The following is an 8068-nucleotide window of genomic DNA, read 5'->3' as shown; positions in this document are numbered from 1 at the left end:
TTATGAGAAATGTTTGTACAACATTTGAAGGTTAGGTAGGAACGTGATCAGGGGTGTTGTATGAGGTTTTTGTGGGGGCGGATTCGGCAAAATCGCGGTGGCTAATGTAATCAATTACCGAAAAGTTCTTAACCAGTACATTGTCAACTTGTTTTTCGACGGAATCTGTGTTTATCTGGTCATCGCACATGCTTGTTTAATGATTGTTTACATGAAACAATAGTGCTAGAAATATCGAACAAACCTGCGGTTGCCGAGGTTTGTTGTGTATAAAATGTACGTTTCTCTCTGAGTTGGCGATCTCGTTAAACCAATTTAAACAGTAATTTCTATCATAATACATCAACTAGAAGTAGAATGACAGTTTTGGCAGCCTGTCAGTTGTCAATTTGCCATTGCAGTAGTGGAAAATTTCATTCATAAAGATGTTAGTGTGTAATCGTAATTCACAGATGGCGAAACGATCTAAAGCGCGCCAAAGCCGCCTAGGACACCCAAATTTTATTCCACCAAATTTCCCTCAGTGTACCAACCTTATATTCTACAGCCGTGACCATGCCTCAACCGACAAAGGCAAGCGGCAAATTTAAATAGTCAATGCCAATAAAAACCTTATTTCACTACAACTGTGATCCGTGTGAGCTGAATTAAAGTGAAGGAAACAGTAAGCAGCTTGTAATATTCTGGTATACCTTATGTCATTTCAAAATTTCAGCAAACTTCATTATCGAAAAATAGATGGATAATTCCTCTTGCTCTCGTCACTGCCATACCATTTACCCTTGGCATATTTACAAATCTGTTCTTTTAGGATCTTTGCTGGGTGCTTTTAACTTGTTCTCTAACTTCTACACTCCATAAGAACATAATCTATCATAAATATTGCGATAGAACGCGCTCATAGAAACGATTCAAATTTAATGAGGTTCTGGACGCCTCAGCTGACAGATCAGTCACTATTGCATTGTATGTAGATAAAGTAAAATAAGGAGGTGTAAAAAAATACTAAACTACACAGTTAAGAGTAAATTTTTGGGTTTTGCGTGTCCTTGATTTTATTCACTTTGAAAAATAATATAAATCTAGTGTCACTTTGTCGAAGGTAAAACGCGTCGTTAAAAATATTATGAATTTATGACATTTCTTCTAGTTAATTTTATTCCTATTATCCATTCACGATCTTTATATAGTAAAGTAGGCTTTGATATTTTTGCTTTAAGTTGTATAACTGATTTGATGATTTAGTTTTTTGTCTGTCAGTGTCAGTAGTCTGATTCACATTTGCTTCAAGCTGGATTGCCACTTTTCTACTTCATTTATTAGATCAGAATTATTAGACGCAATTTTTTAATCAAGCAAACAAATGTTTTAATTTTGTCAGCATAGATAATTTGTCATTGTGACAGATTCACAGATCATTGCGACATTATTTAAAAAGAAAATGCCTAATAGATATTTATTTTATTAGGAGTTTAAGTGATACTTTATTATGTGACGGAGTATGGACGATTAAACGCCGAGCAATAGCGAGGCGAATTAAGTCCATACGAGTCACATAAAGTCACTTAAACTCCGAATGAAATACAATATTTTATTTTCAAACGATTAATCTTCTTTTGAAATGATTATTTCCCATCTTCTTGCTTCATTAAGGAATTGCCTTGATTTCACTTACCATGGTTACTATGGTTGACAACCACTATGATTTTCACATATTTATATTCCGGCGGAGTATAAATGCTTTATTTATACGCCGGCGGAGTATAAATGCTTTATTTATACGCCGGCGGAGTATAAGCAGTACTTATACGCCGCTCAAACACGGTGTCATAGAAATGACACTTAAACCCCGGTAAGACCGTCATATAAGTGTCAGTTATATGACGTTTGAAAATAATATAGTTTTACTGCAACAAAAAATCGAACATTTTTTCTGTAATGTAAAAATACGTTGGAAAATATTTTTTAATTTTTTTTCTCATAGGTGGGAACATCGACTGTGGCGAACATTTTTTCAACAGGGGACCAAAATATAAAAACATCACTATCTGGCAAGCGAAAACCAACGGATTTATTTACAAATTATATGTTTCGGAAAGACCTGCAACGACAAATTTGGCAACCAATATTTCACTGTAGATACTCTTTTGGCATATTCTAGGAAACAGTTGGACTTTAAAGGGGGGCGAACGACATTATACAAAATTCTTAAGTCAATGGGTTATAAACACAGGGAAGCAAATGGTCGCAAAATTCTAGTTAACAAAAACATGCAGCCAAAATTACTTTTTTGAGAACATATTTACAGTTTCTAAATTCTTGTGAAAATTTAACTTTCGTGTATTTGGATGAAACATGGATCTATCAAAATGGTTCGTCCATTCGTCGCTGGATGCACGATACAGATCTAAAAAGCAATCCCACCAAAATTAAAAGTGAAGGATCAAGGTTTTACTATTCTCCACGCGGGTTGTTCAACGGGGTTCTTGGATGGTTGTAACAATTTTTTAAATTCAAAAAATAACGATAGAGACTATCATAAAACAATGGACGGGACAATTTTTCAAAATTGGGTGGTTAATCAGTTCATTTCTGCTTTGGCAAAATTGAACCAAAAATGTGTGGTGGTTTTGGACAATGCACCGTATCATTCGGTTCAATTGGATAAACCACCCACTTTTTCTAGTAAAAAATGTGAAATGCAGGAATGGCTCTTTAAACATAGTATTGAACTTGCCAAAAAATTTTCGAAGAAACAGTTGTGGGATTTAATTAAACCCTTCAGAAACAATAGAAAAAAAAAGATATTTGGTAGACGAGACATTAAGAGAAAGTGGCCATGAAGTTCTTAGATTACCTCCGTACCATTGTCAATATAATCCAATTGAAATGGCGTGGGAATTTTGTAAGAATTATTACAACAAGCATATACATTCTCAATCTTCATTAAAAAATAGGGTGGAGAATTTATGGCTTGAGGCGCTTTCTAAATGTGGCAAAATTTTTGTAAACATTGTGAAAAACTTATTTTGACAGACCGGGAAAAAATATGGGAAATCTTTCGTACGAATCTATACCTCCTTTCATTATTTCGCTAGGCGAATTTGATTCAGAATCTGAATTTGAAAATGACGGTGATGATACAGATTTTCATAGCGCAATAATGAAAATGGAGTGAATTGTAGCTTGTCGGGGGGTGATATTTTTACGCATCTTTCGTTCTAAATTTACCAAGGTAGTATGTGAAAAACTACCTGACGTACAACAAAATAAGTATAATTTTAGTTAGATCATCCACGTTGTTACTTTGCACCAAATTTTAAGCATTTTCATTTTTTTTTTGTAACTCTTCATGGACCTGGAGACGGCGTATAATAATGTTCTTACTACTAAGCGTATAAGATCTTAGTAAAAGCAAATAAAGAGCACTTACGTAAGCATTAGTAAGAGCTATAGATAAATCATTCAATTTAAGGCCGGAAAAATGTTTCAGAAGAGCTTGTCTTTTACCAACCCTTTCAGTAATCTTAGAAAAGTGAAAAAAGAAGTTAGAAGATATGGAAATGGGTTGTTCACAAAGGTCGAAATTTCCATTTCTAAGAAGAGTGGGCGAGCAGAACGAACTGATGACTGAGAATTAAAAATGAGATGCTAAATGTGGCATGCGACAATAGTCGTATGTAGAACCCTTATTCATATAAAAACAATGTTTAAGTGAAATTTTAGTGTTTGTTCTTTACATATGAAATAAACACTTAAAAAAGCCGAATAACTGTTTTAAGTAGCGTAAGGTTTGTCGTGCCCAAATAGTTTTGACCGCGGCCGAGCTTTTGGACACTAACAAAATTATTTATTTGGGTGTAGGCCCATTTCCTTGGAAATGGAAGAGCTAAACTGCATGTAGGGGAAGAGGTAATAATTAAACATATATAACATTTTTATACGTATATTAAAAGAAAGCATAATAAGCATGTCAAAAGAATAATCGAGTAAATGTGTAAATAATCAACAGAAAAATAAAACATAAAATAAATTCACACACATAACACGAAAAAACAAAACAACATGCAAAACATTCTTCTAAAGCGCTACGCAATTATATTCCACTAATAAAACTCTTAAAATCTATGAACATAACCCACATTTTTAATTAATAAACTTAATCCTAGAAAAATCAGCATGCAAAAGACTAAAAATTAATTCGGTAAATCCATAATTAAATGCGATACCTTCTAAACAACATTAATATTACGAGCATGATAAATAACCAAAAAAAATAAACTACTAACTACTAAATGGTATCATTACTTAATTATTTAAATAAATTGCGATTGGGCATTTATATATATATATATTAATTAAATCATGAGAACAACTAAAATAACGGGTAAAATCATGCACTTAAATCTACGACAACTTATGAATATAAACATGTAAAAAGAGAGATAAATAAGTTTTCACATACATCGATTAGCTAAATATGCCGAGCACAACAATCGTTCACGAGAAAAATTGATGGTTACAGGACAGGTAGGTACATGTGAAAATAAACAGTCATAATTTATACATGCAGTTAAACATTGGGACGTTAGTATCATAAATGCGCTAAAACACAATGAGACGATTAAAATAAAGTATAATGTGAGAAAGATAGCAATATAATATATACTATAGCAAAATAATCAGAGAACGGAGTCATATTTAAACGGCAAAAATTCAATATAAAATAATCGACAGCAAGAAATTTAGATTAATAGGTTTCAATTCGGGAACTTCCCAAAAACGTACATAAAATATTCATGTCGCAAGCAAAGAATTAAATCGACAAATTTAAAGAGATATTGGAATAATTATTATAAAAGCAAATGGTAAAAATCAGAAAAATCCTCTCCAAAACGCATATAAAATATTTATGTCGCAAGCAAAAGAGTTAAATCGGCAATTTACAGAAATTTGGAATAATTATCATAAAAGCAAACGGTAATTTATCGAAAAATCCTCCCCAATAATCAAGAACCGACGCAAGGCTAAACGTGCCACCTGCAAACGGGAACATATGGAAGCACTAAAGATTACTTTCGGTGCCGGCGCTAACTGTTCACACCCAACGTAACGGAGAAAACGCATAAATTAAACGCTACACATGTACGATTCGAACTCGAGAATACATGACGAAAAACGGAAAGCAAGATAAACTAAGAATGACTAAAAGGTAGGCTTACACAGCTGCAGCATTGAGAATTTTTCTATCTTCCTCTCGGGCTCAGCAAATTCTTCTAAGTTCGGATTTCTTCAAAATTCAGCAAAATTAATAAAAATCTCGACCAATGATTCGGCAGAGCCTTCGGCTACAACTGGAAACTTCTACTCTAACTGAATTTCTTTCCTGCTCGAAATTCAGCCTTATATAGCTTCGTTTTGGACAGAAATAGAACCGTGCTTTTGTGTGGTACTATATGCCCTTATATGGTCATGAAAATGTGAAGATGCGTCGACCAATCGGTAAGTCCGCTTCCTTATATGGTAAAAATATGGGAAGCTGATGAAATCTCAGTTCCGGGGATGAAGTGAGGATCATTATAGCGAGGGCTAAGATGAGTGTGCGTGCACAGATGCACTGCTGGGTTGATGACGTTGTAAGTTTGAAGCGACGGCGTTCTTTGATGTTTTTTATGCGTCTGCGTTTCGTTTGCAGCTGTTTTGGTTTGGATACAATTTTTAGATGAGAGTAATTGCGATTGGCGATGTTTCTGGCGCATTATTTTGTACAATTTATTTGCAATGTCTGGCAAGCGCAATGTTATTCGCAATTTGCGAATACGCGAGTTTTGTTCCTGCATTTGGGGATTGATAGTTGATTTTTGTTTATCTATTTGAATGGTACTATATGCCGATTAGAACATGCGTGTTAATTAATTAAGATTTGCAAATTTTCGCGTTATGTTTTGAGGGTTTGTTATTAGTCTTTTTAGTTACAATTTTCTCGTGAACGAATTTAGTGACGGCTCGTCACAGGTTTTATGCTTTCTAAGAAATGGATACCGTTAACTTGGTCATTGCTACTGAAAATTGAAAGTATCGGCAACAATGTTTATATTTCTGGCATATTTTTTAACCTTTAATATAATAAAACTTAACCTAACGAAAAAAGTTCAGGGAATTTGTATTCTTCTGCATCGAATACCAACAAACTCACTAGATTTTCATGCATATTTGCATGATTTTAACTTGGAAATTATTTCCACTTTGACTCAGCATTCTCTTTCTTGTTTGTCGTAATTATTTCGAGAGATAGAAATCTTGTCTGCAGAAAATCCATCATTTTCTCGAATTCTTGCATATCGTGTGGGTTGTTTAATGACTATTCGTACATCCTGTTTGTTTCTGTGTCACGTTTTTGAGAGACTATTTTGATGAGCAAACCACGTTTTGGTCTGAATGTCTAAATTGTTTAATGCTTCTACACATTCTTTTGTTGTGTCATGTAATTGTTTCAGCTTTTCTGCTGATTCTTCTTGTATTCTTGGCTGATCCAAAATTTTGTCTAATAACTTACTTACGGTAAGCCTTGTGTTGCTAAATCTTTTTGCCAACAGTTCCCATGTAGTTTTGTAATTATTTTCCGTTATCTGAAGATGTTGGATAATTCTGCTGGGCCCATCTCATCAGTACGTCTTCAGATACTGCATCTTTCCAATCTTGGAGAGCGATGTGTTGTTGTGGATGACTTTGTTGAATAAATCGTGGAAAGTGGGCCAATCTTCAGATTTTGCGCTAAACGTTGGAAGCTTAATTTGGGGTAGTTGGATGTTCGGTTTCTCATGTTGATGGGCGGACGGTGACTGGATTTTTTCTTTCAATTTTTCAACCACAACCTCGTACTTTTCTTCAATCTTCTCGTAGATCTCGTCGGCAAAATATTTTTCATCGAAATCATTTTCATGGAGGTAGATTCCTTCATGCAGTTCTACGATGCCTCCACTGATTTTGGTTTTTTTCGGATAGAAGTTCATACCTGGCTCGGCTGTAGTCCTGAGGTAAATCGCTGTTTATCTTCGTCAGCTCGGTGGAGATTTTTTGCAGTCATAACAATTGACGTCGGATGCGGACTTCTTGCTCCGGGTCGACGTCGGATGACGTCTGAATTGATTTGAGGTATTTCTTTGCATCTTCGTGCAACGCTTTTAATTGCTCGAAATATTTCACTTCGAAATAATTGTGGGTAGTTCTGAGGGTGGGCCCCAGTATCTTCAACTCTTCATGATTTTGTTGAATTTCATTCCAATATTCTTGGAGTTGTTCTACCCTTTTGGATCGCCAATTCTGGGTTTTTCTTTTTGCGGGATCTTTTCTCGCGTTAGTTAGGAAGGCTTGAATTTTCTTCCCCAAATCCTCTTGTTCTTTGACTTTCTTGTTGAATTCTTCCATGCCGAGTTTTCTCTTGCACCCTTAATTCCGTGAAAGCGTGCTGAGTATAAAGGACACCGCTGACCGAAAATTCTCTCGGAAGTGGTGCTTATGTAAGGATGGTACCACCGAACTGCAGTCTCACAGCCCGAAATTGTAGACTTGGAAATGGTGTTCTAGTAAAAAAGGAGTGGTGCCACTGGACTGCAGCTCACAGCCCGAGTTTGTAGACTTGGAAGGTGGCACCGGGTAAAAAGGAACAGACACCACCGAACCGCAGTCTCACGGTCCCAAAAATTGTGGACTTGGAAATGGTGTCTATGTTAAGGAAGATGCCACTGGACTGCAGTCTCACAGTCCTAGTTTTTAGACTTGGAAGGTGGCATCTGGTTCAGTAATGCCTCGAAGGACCATGAACAATTCTGGGGTAGAATTGTGGGAGTGAGTAAAAGCCAATAAAGCTTAATACTGATTTATTCAGAACAACCTAATTTATTTATACAAAACTACATATTTACAATGTATGAGTGTTTCTAAACTAAAGGTAATATTGAATCTGAAAATATATGGCGTCCCAGTTTCTGATGTTTTCCATTGTTCGTAAAGCTGACGATGCTGCTGTTGCGGTGGTCAGCGCTTCGTAATGCTGGTGCTTGCAAGA

Source organism: Zophobas morio, unplaced genomic scaffold (assembly GCF_036711695.1).
Source record: "Zophobas morio isolate AGI-343-1 ecotype UQ-CSIRO unplaced genomic scaffold, CSIRO_AGI_Zmor_V1 ptg000021l, whole genome shotgun sequence".
Classification (NCBI taxonomy): Eukaryota; Metazoa; Arthropoda; class Insecta; order Coleoptera; family Tenebrionidae; genus Zophobas; species Zophobas morio.
The sequence above is the reverse complement of the archived record's forward strand: the minus strand, read 5'-3'. Positions refer to the sequence as shown.